The 14495-nt window shown below is 40.5% G+C and overlaps 1 protein-coding gene across 1 annotated transcript in view; it reads right to left on the bottom strand.

The window, feature by feature from the left end:
* Positions 1 to 7512: 7512 nt before the first annotated feature.
* ITPRID1 (ITPR interacting domain containing 1) overlaps positions 7513 to 14495 on the bottom strand; it is a 130824-nt gene continuing 123841 nt past the window's right edge. Inside the window, exon 18 of the mRNA XM_057304279.1 lies at positions 7513 to 8066. The gene's annotated coding sequence lies outside the window, so the exon portion shown is untranslated. The remainder of the gene's footprint in view (positions 8067 to 14495) is intronic.

Raw genomic sequence — 14495 nt, 5'->3', positions numbered from 1 at the left:
CAACTGCATGAAAAATGACACACAATTTAGGAATATGTGAAAGCAAATTTTAAACCCAGCATGTATTTCAAATAGCAGCTATAACTTCTGCACTTGATTTCAAGGAAATTACATGCCTCATATTACTACCCTCATAAAGCCCAGTGGGAAACTCTCCAGCCTGTTGCCAATGAGAAGGTCAGCTACCTGGTTTCTGGCAAGGGCCTCTAGGCAGAGCTCTGGTCCCGCCTTCTGTCTGTCCAGTCCACCCTGGCTTGGCAGGGCAGCTCGAAAATGCCTACAGAGGAGTGGCCCCCAGGTGCACTCTGGTGGGAAGCGGGGGTTAGAGGATCTGCTTCTAAGCTGCATTTGCAAAAAGAGGCACGCAGTTATTACCAGACTGTATGTTTATTTGGGTCTGGATTGGTGACGCACACAGTGTGGAGACTAAGTCAACCAGCTCTTGTCTCTGCCACTGTTTCCAGAAAAACTTTTCTCATATTCTCACCACAATCCAGGAAATTGAAATAGTACCAATTACCTTTGAGGTCAATTTCAAACATCTACAACTAGAATCAAGGTTCATTTGATCTGATTCTGTATTACCTCTCCAACCTGGTCACCCACTACTGACTGCATGATTTCCTTGCTCTTCCCCACACACATTCTTGTCTTGAGCATATAATAGTAGGAAAGAAAACACAAGATGTGAAATCAGGCACCTGACAAATACTCACCCTCTTCCCTTTCCTTTGCTTCGTCTTTCAGTCTCACATTCCCATTAATAGTAAAGCCAAGTTCAATTTGTTAGATAAGAATCTCCTGGATCAACCTGGACAAAAGCTGTATCTGGAGGTTCAGTAGAACTTTGAAAATCATCTGCAAGAACATCTACAAGAGGTTAGAGCTCCATGACTATTCAAAGTGCATGCATTAAAACTGAAGGTGGGGAGAGACTTCTGCTGTCAGTTACGATACAGAATGTTGCAAGGTTTTAACAATGAGAACAAACAAGATAAACCACAAAATCATCATTTGTTTTTAACCCATCAGAGAGTCGAGGAGGCAAAGAAAGCTAAATGAGCTGAAAATTAGAGAAAGTGATAAATCTTTCCTAGGAAAAAATAGAGGAATGGCTGCCTTTAGCACTGGGGAAGGGAGAGGAAAAAGAAGAATTCACTGTAGGTAAAGTTGGGGGGGAGGGGTGGGGGGAGGGGTGAATTCAAATCCTGAAAAGCTGTGGCCAGAGAGCACTACACTTTCCCAAGGGTTTGCCTTGAGTACAAGGGGGTAGGTAGTGTGCTGCGGGCTGGGGCAAGACAGGAGGGCTGGAGGAAAGCGAAGATATTCTACTTGACACTCTCGGCACCTTCTCCTAGTTAAATGTAGTGGTCCACTCCACTGAAAGCTGCATTCCGGGCAGGAGAGTGAAGGAAATTTTCCTTGAGGTACCCGGGCCATCATTCAGTACAAGGGAGGAACTCACAGAATGCAAGGAGCAGAGCAGGAAAACCAAGAGAAATCACTCCACTGCACTTCAGGCCATCACCAAGTATACCTTAGAGACCCCTAGAATTGGGGCAGCAGGATGGAGAGAGAGCTTACAGAAAGGCACAAAACCAGAAGGACTGAAAGGCAAAGAGAAGCCCCCAATGACTGAAAACGCTGAGAGCTGAGCTGTCGAGCAGAGAGAGCTCTCCTCTGGTGCTGAAGGGGAGCAGCTGGACAGTGAATCTTCAAGAGATCTTGAAATCATTAATGCATCAAGCCCAAGTCCTGGTGAAGAGAAGGTCCTTATCCTACCCCGAAAATACCTGGAGTCAGTTATGAATGAAAGCTATAACAAAGCCCCAAACCTGCCTAACCTCAAATTAGATTTATTTAGGCCCCCGTGCTACTGCATAACAGAAGAATAAGTGTGCCCTTTCCTTGGGGTAAAGATATATTTTTAAGGATTTTATTTATTTATTAGAGAGAGAGAGAGAGAGAAAGAGGTAGCAAGAGAGCACAAGCAAGGTGAGCTGCAGAGGGACTGGGAGAAGCAACGTGGGGCTCGATCCCAGGACCCTGGGATCATGACCTGAGCCGAAGGCAGACACTTAACCGACTGAGCCACCCAGGTGCCCCTTTTCTTGGGGCAAATATTTATGTCAGTCTCTACTGTTCTTTTACCCATGATATGTGGCATATAATAAAAAATTGTGAGGCATGCAAAAAAGCAAGAAAACACAACCCATGGAAATAGTAAACATATGAATAAACATAAAATACCTTTATTTCCCCCATTTCTTTCTTTGAGAGAGAGAGAGAGAGAAAGCCTGAGTACAGTGGGAGAGGCAAAAGGAGAGGGAGAGAGAGAATCTTAAGCAGACTCCATGCCCTCCATACCCAGTGCAGAACCCAAGGTGGGGCTCGATCTCACAGCCCTGAGATCATGACCTGAGCCGAAATTAAGAGTCGGATGCTTAACTGACTGAGCCACTCAGGTGCCCGTGTTCTTCTCATTTCTGAATTTTTAAAGTGACAATTGGATGACATTTTAAAACATTCCACTCAACAGCACATTCTTTTCAAGGGCATATGGGACGTTACCAGTATAGACTATATGCTGGACCATAAACACAGCTACCCCCACACACCCCCTTAATTTCTAGGGATTGAAATAATACAGAGTATATTTTCTGGCCACAGTGGAACGAAATTAGAAATAAAGAATCCAAAATATTTGGAAAACCCTCAAATATTTGATGGTTAAGACACAAATTTCAAAACTGTCCATTAGTCAAGAAATAAAAACAAAAAACTACTTTGAACTGAATGATAAAAATGTAACATCAAAATTTGTAGAGTGTCATTAAAGCAATGCTTAGAGGACACAAATTACCAAAATGGATGCAAGAAAAAAAACTAGAAAATCTGAATAGCCCTTCGTCTATAAGGAAATTTAATTCATAATTGTAATCCTGCACACACACACACACACACACACACACACACACAAAACAAAAAACTGCCAGTCCAGATGGCTTCACTGCTAAATTTACCAACGTTGAAGATGGAAATAATACCAAGTTTACATAAAATCTTTCGGAAAATAGAAGGGAACACTTCCCAAAACATTTCATAGGGCCAACATAATTTTCATACAAAAACTAGGCAAGGACATTACAAGAAAAGAAAACTATCAACCAATATAGCAGCCAGGAGTACGTTCATGGGTTGCATGACTTAGTATTGTTAAGAAGCTTGTTTTCCCTTGTTTATCTAAAGATTCAATGCAATTCCCCTTCAAAATCCTAAAGAATGAATGACCAAAACAATCTTGAAAAAGAACAATGTTGGAGGACTTACACTACTTGATTTTATTGTTATTTTATTTTTATTTTTTTTAAAGCTTTATTTATTTGAGGGACAGAGAGAATGAGAGAGTGAGAGAGCAGGGGTGGGGGTGGGGCAGAGGGAGAGAGAGTCTCAGCTCTGCACTGAGCTTGGCGCCCGATGCAGGGCTCGATCTCATGACTGTGAGATTGACCTGGGCAGAAACCAAGAATTGGACATTTGCCAACTGCGCCACCCAGTCATCCCTTGATTTTAAGACCTACTAAAAGCTACCATAATCAAGGCAGTGTTCTATTGGTGAGGACTGGTGTTTCTCAACCTTGGCACTACTGATGTTTTGGGCTAGATAATCCTTTGTTGTAGACATGGTCCTATACATTGTAGGATGTTAAGTGGCATCTCTGGCCACTATTTACTAGATGTCAGTAGCCAGTCCTCTCTGAATTGTTACAAAGACTTAATTTATCCACATATTATCAAATGCCTTCCTCCCTCTGTCCCTCCAGGAGTGGAGCAAAGTCACCCTGGCTGAGAACCACTGGCATAGAGAGAGTAGAGAGAGATAAATCGGTTGATGAAACTGATCAGACAGATCCACACTTACATGACCAATTGATTTTCGACAAGGCTACCAAAGCAGTTCAATGAGAAAAGACTTTTCAACAAATTTTCAATCACATCACTCATAAAAAACCCAAAGTAGAAGCAGCCCAATGGCCACCAACAGGAAAATGGATAAACAAATCATGGCATACTTACACAGTGGAATGCTACACTACAGTAAAAAGGAGTAAACGACCATTGCACCAAACAATATAAATGAACCTCAAAACATTTTGTTGGGCAGAGAATCCAGCTAACATAGCATATGATTACATTTTACATGACATTCAAGAACAGACAAATCTAATTTATGATGAAAAATATCAGAAAGTTGCTTATGGTTAGAAAGTTGCTAACTGAACATAGGAAACATTCTGGGAATGATGTAAAAATTCTATATCTTATTTTGGAAAAGATTCCTAGAAGTGACATGATTGGACCAAAGGCAAAATACATATAACACTACGCTCTACATTACAGTTTTTTCTCCACAAGTTTTTATTCAAATTCCAGTTAGTTAACATACAGAGTGATATTAGTTTTAGGTGTCAAATTTAGTGATTCATCACTTACATATAATACCTGGTGGTCATCGCTAGTGGCCTCCTTAATGCCCATCACCTATTTAACCCATTCCCCTGTCCACCTCCCCTCCAATAAGCCTCAGTTTGTTCTCCATAGTTAAGAGTCTGATTCTTGGTTTGTCTTTCTCCCCTATGTTCATTTGTTTTGTTTCTTACATTCCACATATGAGAGAAATCATAGGATATCTGTCTTTCTTTGACAGATTTATTTTTCATAGCATAATACCCTCTGGCTCCATCCACGTTGTTGCAAATGGTAAGATTTCATTCTTCTTTATGGCTGAGTAATATTCCATTATATATATATACACACACACCACATCGTCTTTATCCATTTATCAGTGAATGGACATATGGGCTCTTTTCATAATTTGGCTAGTGCTGATAATGCTGCTATGAATATCAGGGTGCATGTATCCCTTTGGATCAGTATTTTTGTATCCTTTGGGTAAATACCTGGTAGTGCAATTGTTGGGTCATAGGGTAGTTCTATTTTTAACTTTTTGAGGAGCCTTCTTACTGTTTTCCAGAGTGGCTGCACCAGTTTGCATTCCCACCAACAGGTGTTGATGAGGATGTGAAGAAAGGGGAACCCTCCATATTACAAGTTTATGATCACACTGGTACTGTTAAGAGAAATGCCTGTTTCTCATAGCCAATGAACAGAATTGCTGTCAAATTTATGGTTTTTGCCAAAATGGTATCTCAATATATTCCTAGTCGATTCTGAGATACGTCATTATGCATGGTTCTTCAGATGGCTACCTTGTCACTTGCTTTGTCGTAGATGTTGTCAGTGGATTTTGACTTTGCTCTTCTGTTGCCTTGTCTTGTTTTTTTTTTTTTAATGGGTAATTAAGTAAGATTCATAAACTACACCTCCACTGCTGGCTTTGCTCTTCTGTTGCCTTGTCTTGTTTTTTTTTTTTTAATGGGTAATTAAGTAAGATTCATAAACTACACCTCCACTGCTGACATTTCCCCATAGTTTTTCTGTATAAATTTAGCATTTGTTTATGTCCCTCATCAATACATTCTTTTTGCATACTTATGGAGCCTCTGTAAGTACAATTATATTGCTGGTATGCTGCAGCAATTTCATTTTTTTTTTTAAAGCTTTTTCAGATTCGCTTGTGATGTATATAGTTGGATGTATCAGTTAAGGAACAGAAAAACGACTACCACTCCAGGTATGAAACAAAAGAAATTTAATACAGGGCATTGGTTCCATGGAGGATGAAAGAGCTGAGAAGTAGAGGATGGTGAAGCAAGTCAGCCATCAGCAACAGCACAAAAACCCTCCAGCACTAGAGTGGGGAGGACATGGGGGGAGTCTACTCTGAGCCCAGAACCAGGCTATCTGGTGAGACCTAGAACTCTGAGAAGAGCTGGATCCATACAGAAAAGAATTGTCTGGTGGGGAATGGCAGAGATGTGGCCCATGCTGGAAGAAGTCCACTAAACACAGATAAAAAAGGGAGAAATAACCTGGATTTATGTTTCCTCCTACACCCCAGCCTCCATCTTTACCACCCACCTTACACTAATATAAATTCCAAATATATTAAAAATAAAAAAGTAGTCCAAGTATTAAAGAAAATACTGGTAAAATACTTTTATAAAAAATACTTTATAATTTTGAATATGAAAAATCCTTCCAAGCTAACTAAAGCAGAAGCCACAAAATGAATAGTTTATATGAAATTTAAAAACTGATACAGCATGAACACGCTTCAACAAATTCAGAACTCAGAATCAAATTACAGCACGTAAGCCAAAGAATGAATCTCCTTACCTATAAAGAGTTCTTACAAATCAAGGGAAAGAGGTATCTTTCCCCTCTTAAAGGATTGAGTATACAGATGGACGTCGGCTAGACCACATATAAAAAAAGAACTGTGATCTCCAGTCTCTGCCTCAAATGGCCATGACTTGGTCATTGCTATCACTTTCCCTCATTTTTGCCCAGCTCCAACTCAGCGCCAACCAGACAAAGTCAAGTATGTTCCCCAAACCTGGGGCGCCTGGGTGGCTCAGTCTTTGAGCATCTGCCTTTGACTCAGGGCGTGATCCCGGAGTCCTGGGACCGAGCCCCACATCGGGCTCCCTGCTCCACTGGGAGCCTGCTTCTCCCTCTCCCACTCCCCCTGCTTGTGTTCCCTCCCTCGCTGTTTCTCTCTTTCTGTCAAATAAATAAATAAAATCTTAAAAAAAAAAAGTTCCCCAAACCAATCGTATGGATGGCCCACTTGTAGCCGGTTCATTTCCAGGTTCACCATGCCAACAACTCCCACCCAGAGCTCACTTGAAGTCTTCCCTTTATTTCACTACAAAGCTTCCCCGCTTCCCCGCCTGTCCTTGAATCAGTGCCGAACATAAGCGATGGTGGCCGACGCCCTTGTTAGAGCAGACTCTGAAGTGAGGCGTCTTTGCTCGCTCTCATGTGCGTGCTCTTCATCTATTTCCACGCTCCCAAACATGTACGAAGAGTGTGAATAGGCTATGAAAAGCCAAAGGAAAAAAAAAAAAGGAAAAGAAAAAATAGAAAAAAGAAGAAAAAAGAGTCAAAAGTATATATGTTTGATTTCACTACTATTCAGATAAATGCAAACCGAACTCACATATCAGATGATAGAGTTAAATGAATGATAGTGACTTATCATGAAGAGCCTTTGGAGGAAGGGTCCTTGTTGGTGAGTTTATGTGGGATACTTTGTAGAAGGGAATACTTTGGCCACATGTATGTAAAGCTTTAAAATGTCCATATTTTGGCCCTGAAATTCCACTTTAATGAATTTAATCTACCAAAACTGTCCTATGTACAAAGATATCTATTTCATTGTTAATAAGAAGGAAATAGGAGAAGTAAGCTGTGTATCAACGTAAAGAATCAGCAGCATCATGAGCACGCTAGGAAGGTGCACACGAGCTGTGTCTTTCTGCAAAGCCAGCTTAATTCAGTCAGAAAGCAAGGTTAACGTAATTATAAAGCAGGGTCAGGATCCCAAACTCAATGACATTTCACCATATGATTAACTTGGCTTCTTCCACAGCACACAGAGCAGGACAGAAGACAAGTCACACAACAAACAAGATAACAGAAGGGTGCAGGAAGTTCCTGAACCAAACGCGAAGTCAGCCTGTGGGCCCGCAGTTGAGATAAGGCCTCGGTCTGGTCCGCGTCAGCTCTGGGCACTTACTGCTTCTGATGTTCAAGCCGGGAAGGATTTTAGTTCTGGTCAGAGATCCATCGGGCAGAGGCTTCGGCGGTAGCTGCCTTTTTGAAGTGGTCAGACAGAGAGGGTTCAGTGTCTGATGAGTCTGACAGTTTGCTGCCCCAAATCCTCCCTTTTTAAAGGGATTTCATCAGTCTTGGGCCCCTGCGGACCTTGCTGCTTCTGCTTGTTGTCCATTCTGGGGTGTCGTCAGCTGGTGCTGGTCTCGGTGATATCTGGTAGCTACAGTACTCTTTACCTCTTGCATCATTGCTGACATTGGCCCCTGCTCGACACCAGCCTCTGTTTGACAAGAGTGACTCCATTTTGCTCTCTACAAGCAGTACTGGAAAATAATTTGTAATAATAATTTGTTCATGTTTACACTTGTGTAATTTTTTGAAAGATCACACATGTGCTTTCACTTCTTGGTAAAGTATATCTCCCTCCCCCTTACCACCCAGTTTTTTTGGAACTGATAATGTCTAGAACAGGAAAATCATAGCTCAGCTTTGAACATTTTCAAGTTGCTATCAGGATAAAAATAAAAACAAGGCTTTAGGAAAGAAAAGAAAAATATTAATTTCCTAGAAAATTCTCAAACTGGATTTTCACAAATCTAGCATCAATACTTGGAGCACGAAAGAGTGGGGGTTATGATAAAAACAAAATTCCTATCACACATATACAAAAGCCCTTGTGGGGTTAGGGGTGGAAGAAGCCAGGAGAGAAATGAGAGGGGAAAATGAATTTAGTTTTAGTGTGGTTTTGTGCCCCACTTCTGGTGTCCTGTTGGGTCCCTCTTAGATCTCTGGGATTCCCTGACAGAGGTCTGGGAATCTCAGAGCTCAGGGGACTTACAGCTTGCTTCCCATTTGAGCTTCTGGTTGACCACCGATGTGTCTGTCCCATGGCTATATCTTTATATGTCCCATGGCTATATGGAGTGGGCACAACAGGAATGCCAGTATGGTAGACTTAGGTAGACAGAGGGTCTGAGACGGTCCCATGATTCCCTTCAGCCCAGGCATGATGTTGAAGACAGCCAGACATTCCAGTGTGCCCCAGTTTGGTGATGGGAGGGTGTAGAGAGGGGAACACATAGCAAGTTCAGAGCCAGCATCATCATGGCACAAGGGAACAAGTGACCAGTAAGATATAATAGGGCTTTGTGACAGACGTGGTAAGAGTCTCACAGCAGCTCATAGACAGGGTGTGGGCCTGAAGTTCTCAGGGTTCTCCAGAGTCTACTTTAAAGCATAGCTTGATTTCTCTAGAACACAAGCAATGATAAGACGAAAGTTATCAGAGAGATTAGGGCAAAAAAACTTCACAAGGAGATGTGCAGGATCATAAAAGAGAGAAACTGGAGGAAAATTGCACTGAAGCAGGGGCAGGTTTAGAATTGATAAACAGGCTCTCAAAAGGTTACCATCACCAGTGCATGGGTGTGGCTTAACCTTACGGAGGAGTGGGCATGTGGCATAGGAATGTTTGCAGCTGGCTGAAACCCAAGGTGTCCAATCACTCATAATTTCAAGGCTCTTGACATAGAAATATCTGGGTCAAGTGGAGAGATACCTTGGGACCTGTCGTGGGATGGGAGGAGGGCTGGAGGAATCCCAGGTGAAAGTCAAACATTCCAAGGTTGAGCATGGTATTCTGTGGAGCAAACCTCCTCTGTGAGATAAATTGAAGAACTCGAAAGGTGGGGGGAGGGGAGGGGGTACTGGAGAAAAGAAGGGACATTTTGTGCTCTTTTATTTTTAAATTATATTTGATAATCAAAATGTCTGTGGGCAGCAATTTAGCCATTGGGAAAGTGCCCACTGAAAATTACGTTGAATAGCAGACCTCGAATCTCATTACATGAGTAATGGTCTCACAAAGCCTGCTTACTCTTCGCCACCCACTTGAGCTTGCACGATGCAAATCACCCCTTAGGCAAGAAGAGGAATCTAATGCAAATGCTATTTTTCTACAGATGCCTTATTGTTCCTTTTCCAAATATAACCCCGAAGACTGTAGTTTGTTTGTGACGTAGGAAAATCATTTGGCTGCTGTGAGCTAGGAAATTGATGTGGAAAGAGTTGTCACAGACACGTGAGGTGGCCTATGTTTTACTTTGACAGTGCTATTTGGAGTGAAAAGCAGGTTTTTATACTAAATTGGGATCATACAGTTTTTATAAGGACTAATTATATAAAAGCAGTCTAAATTTTTCATTATTAATAGATTGTTCTCCTGTGACCAGTGACGTACAACTTGTTAGAGGTACTAAAGGTTAAGAGAGGGTCGAATATTCTGGCTAGTGTCTTTTTCTGGGATAGCTCTTGAGAACTGTTCTGCTAAATATAAAGTGACCTTGTTTTTTGTTTATGATAAAAAGAAGAGAAGAGCAGAAAAGAAGAGATAAGGGGGGAAAAGAGGAAAGGAAAGAAAAAATATCGACTCCATTTCTGAGTTTTGCTCAAACTGCCATAATAGGTCTTGGCTGGCCTCCCTGCTTCCCTTTACGCTCCCTGAGTCAGTCACCTACAAGGTAGCCAGTCTCCTCTTAAGATGCCTCACATCCTGTCACTGTCCTACTTCAAACCCTCCGATGGCTTCTCCTTACATTCGAAATAAAATCCAAGCTTCCCACCCTGGCTTAATAGACCCTATCTCACCTGGTCTCTACTTGTGTCTCCCCCAGCTAGCTCCAACTTCCCTTTCTCTCTGTTCCTTAAATAGGCCAAATTTATTCCCAGATCAGGTGGCTTGCTTGCTGTCCCCTCCCTGGAAACATTCTGCCTCAGGTGTTTGTATAATTGCCTTATTATTTTTTTTAACACTTCCTTGGGATATAATTTACATACGATACAAGTGAACAATTTAATGGTTTTTAGTATATTTACAGACTTGTGCGTCCATCACCCATAATCTCAATTCAGGATATTTTCATCGCCTCCAAAAGAAATCTTGTACCCCCATTCCCCGCCTCCTTCTCCAGCCCTAGACAACTGATAATCCAAGGTCTGCATCTACAGATTTGATTATCCTGGACTTCTTACATAAATGGGGTCACAAAGTAAATGATCATTCCTGGCTGGCTTCTCTCAGTATGTGTGCGAGGTTTGCCCACATTGCAGCAGCATGCATTAGGTACTTGGTGGTTTTTCTCTTCTTTTTACTGCTGAAGAGTATCCCCTTGTATGTTACACCACATTTTGTCTATCTGTTCATCAGTGCATGTCCTGTTTTTACTTTTTGGCTCTTATGAACAGTGCTTCTATGAACATTCACGCACAAGGCTTTGTGTGCACATATGTTTTCATTTTCCTGGGTAGACAGAAGTGGAACTGCTGGCTCAAATGGTAATCCTGGGTTTAGCATTTTGAGCAATTGTTTTCTATAATGGCTGCACTATTTTCCATTTCTACCAGCAATGTAGGAGGGCTCCAATTTCTTAACATCCTTGCCAACATTTGCTATCTTATTGGTTTTATTCCATTATTCTGGTCTGCACCCCAGTGATAGAGCTGGTCCATCTTGGTGACCAGTACAATATAACCTCTACAGTCACCATCATGTGGTTTTAGGTATTAATTACTCGAAAGCACTTATTTGAAATGTTATTGTTTTTGTTTACTTGCCTATTGTCTATTTGTACCCCAACCTTACCCATTAGAATGTAAGCCACATAAAAGATGTTGTCTATCTTGTTTTGTATGTTTGAGACTATATATGCCTGGCATATGAATAGCTATTTACTGAATAAACCAGTGAAGTAAGTAAAGTAACTAAAATAAGTTAGTAAAGTAACATATAATTATCAAAGCAAGTGTGGGAGAATTTCCTTGAAATATACATTGACACTGGACAAAGACTCTGCCTTTGATATAATCTGTGGAATTTCCTGAGGGTTGTTTCAGAAGTGTATGTTTCATGTTCGAAGAGACTGCTACACTGTTCTCAAAGCAGTTGTGGCTGTGTGCAATCCCAGCAGGAGCTAGGAGACATCCAGTTGCTCCACATTCTTGCTGGTACTTGGTCTTGTCAATTTATTATCAGTATCATTGTTACGGTTATTAACATCATTCAAGTAGGTGTGTTCTGGTAGGTCACTGTGCTGGTTTCTTTTTTTAATTGTGGTTTTAATTTGCCTTTTTAAATGACTAATAATTTGAGTGTCTTTTCATGCACTTACGTGCCATCCATATGTTATTTTACTTGAAGTATTTGTTTGAATCTTACATTTTGTTTCGTTTTCCAAATGGGCTGTTTGTTTTCTTATTATTGAGTCATGGCAGTGCTTTACGTATTCTTTTTTTTTTTTTTTTTTAAGATTTTATTTATTTATTTGACAGAGAGACAGCCAGCCAGCGAGAGAGGGAACACAAGCAGGGGGAGTGGGAGAGGAAGAAGCAGGCTCATAGTGGAAGAGCCTGATGTGGGGCTCGATCCCATAACGGCAGGATCACGCCCTGAGCCGAAGGCAGACGCTTAACCGCTGTGCCACCCAGGCGCCCCTGCTTTACGTATTCAGAATGCCAGTTCTTTATTAGATATGTATTTTCTAAGTCTTTCCCCATCTACAGCATGTCTTCATTTTCTTTTTTCTTTTTAAAATTTATTTTTATTTTTTCAATTTCTTTTTAGTTGGACACTGGAGTTAATTTCTCTCTCTTTTTAAGAATCAACTTTATTTTTTAGAAACACTTTCGATTTGCAGAAAGATTATTAAGATGCTACAGAAAATTCCTTTCTATGTGTCTGAACCCCCAGTTTCCTCTATTATTAACAGTTTACATTAGCATGGTATATTCCTTACAACTAATGAACCAATGTTGATACATTATTACTAACCAAAGTCTATACTTTATTCAGAAGTCTACATTTTATTTGCTTAGGGTTTAGCTGATGTTCTTTTTCTGTTCCAGCATCCCATTCAGTATAGCACATTATAGTTGGTCTTCATCTTTCCATAGACTCCTCTTGGCTATGGCAGTTTCTCAGAATTTCTTTATTTTGATGTCCTTGACAGGTCTGAAAAATACTAGTTAGATATTCCCCTAAACTGGCATTTTTCTGATGTCTTCCTCGTGATTGGGCTGGGTTTATGTGTTCTTAGAAGGAAGACCACAGAAGCACACTGTCACTTTCATGATATCATTAAGGATATATAATATCCACATACCTCATCACTGCCGAGGTTGCCTGGATCACCTGGCTGAGGCAGAATGTGTCAGGTTCTTCCACGTACAGCTATTTCTTTCTCTTCTTTTCTGTACTATGTTGTCTTGAAGGCTTTTATTGTACACAGTCCACAGTTGCACATGAGGGAGTTAGAGTCCACCTCCTTGAGGATGGACTGTCTACATAAATTATCTGAAATTCTTCTGCATGGGAGAAAGGTCTCCTCTTCCCATTTACTTATTTATTCTAATCATTGATTTATATTTATTTGAACTTGTGGATATTTATTTTATAATTTGAGTTATAATCAAGATGACTTTATTTTGTTGCTCAAATTGTTCTATCTTTTGCCACTGAGAGCTTTTTCAATTGGCCCTGTGTCCCTTTGATACATCCCCATGCAATCAGATTCATTTTGAACACTTTCTTGCTTTCTGGCATGACAAGATGCTCCAGGCTAATCTTGTCTATTTCCTGCCCCCATCCTAGAATCAGCCATTTCTGTAAGCAGTCCTATTTTCTTTCATTGGAGAATGACGTTAGGATCTAAGGTCCACATACTTGGTGTGACTGTTGCTATTGGAATGCCTCTAAGTCCTTTCAACTGATTACGCATGAAGATATGTATATTTGCATCTACATTTATAAGGGATATTGATTGGATTGATTGGTAGTTTTTCTCTTGAAATATCTTTTTAAAATTTTTGAAATAAGGTTATAAAATCAATACACAAAAATTAACAGCCTTCATATAAAAAAAAGCAAAAAAGCAACCCCCCCCCAAAAACCCAAAACCAAATCATTTCCCCCCCAAGCTCTGTCACAAGAGAGATAAGGTGGGAGGTTGTCTTTCCTGAATTTTGAGTTACTTGTTTACCCTGTAATCTCAGCTCCCTGAGAGGCTTACAAAAATTATAATTTTTATCTGGTTTTCCTAACTGTTAAGATTCAGTTTTGTTTTGTGTTTTTTTTTTCCTATTCTATGAAGAAGGGAATCTCTCAAAAATTAATCCCTAATGTAGCTAGTTAGTTTTGAATTTAAACATTAAACAATTAAACGTGGGGGAAATGAGTCATGATCCAGGGAAAAAGTTTACATGAGTCTCTTATTCATGAGACTAGAGGAGAGATCTGAATGTTTTGGGGGAACTCCAGGATACAGGGCCAGTCTGCATAATGCAGACTAGAACAGAAGGTGGGTCCTGGGGTGACATCAACATCTATAGGTAAGGGACGTAATTTCTTGAAAAAAATTAGTGAGAGTTCTCATGGAGAAGTTTTGAGAAGGTGTGAGAAAAAGTCAAATCTTGAGGGCAGGTGAGCTAGGATACCACCTGGTAGGTATCCAGTGAAGAGAGACCTCCTAAGAAGTCCTTAACTTGTGAGATGCTTCTCCCTTAGGTTAGGAGAAAAGTCAAATTTGGCATACATGTTTAAAATGATTTCCCTATAAATACAATTACCTAGAGATTACTTATACCAATAGTTCTCAACCCCATGTATACATTAAAATTACTTAGAGTATTTTTATAAAATGCCAATCCTTGGGTCCCATCCTAGACCAATTATATAAAAATATCTGGGTGTTTTTTTCTAG

The sequence above is a fragment of the Ursus arctos genome, unplaced genomic scaffold, assembly GCF_023065955.2.
Source record: "Ursus arctos isolate Adak ecotype North America unplaced genomic scaffold, UrsArc2.0 scaffold_3, whole genome shotgun sequence".
Classification (NCBI taxonomy): domain Eukaryota; kingdom Metazoa; phylum Chordata; class Mammalia; order Carnivora; family Ursidae; genus Ursus; species Ursus arctos.
Note: the sequence above shows the minus strand (reverse complement) of the source record. Positions and strands in the feature narration are given on the sequence as shown.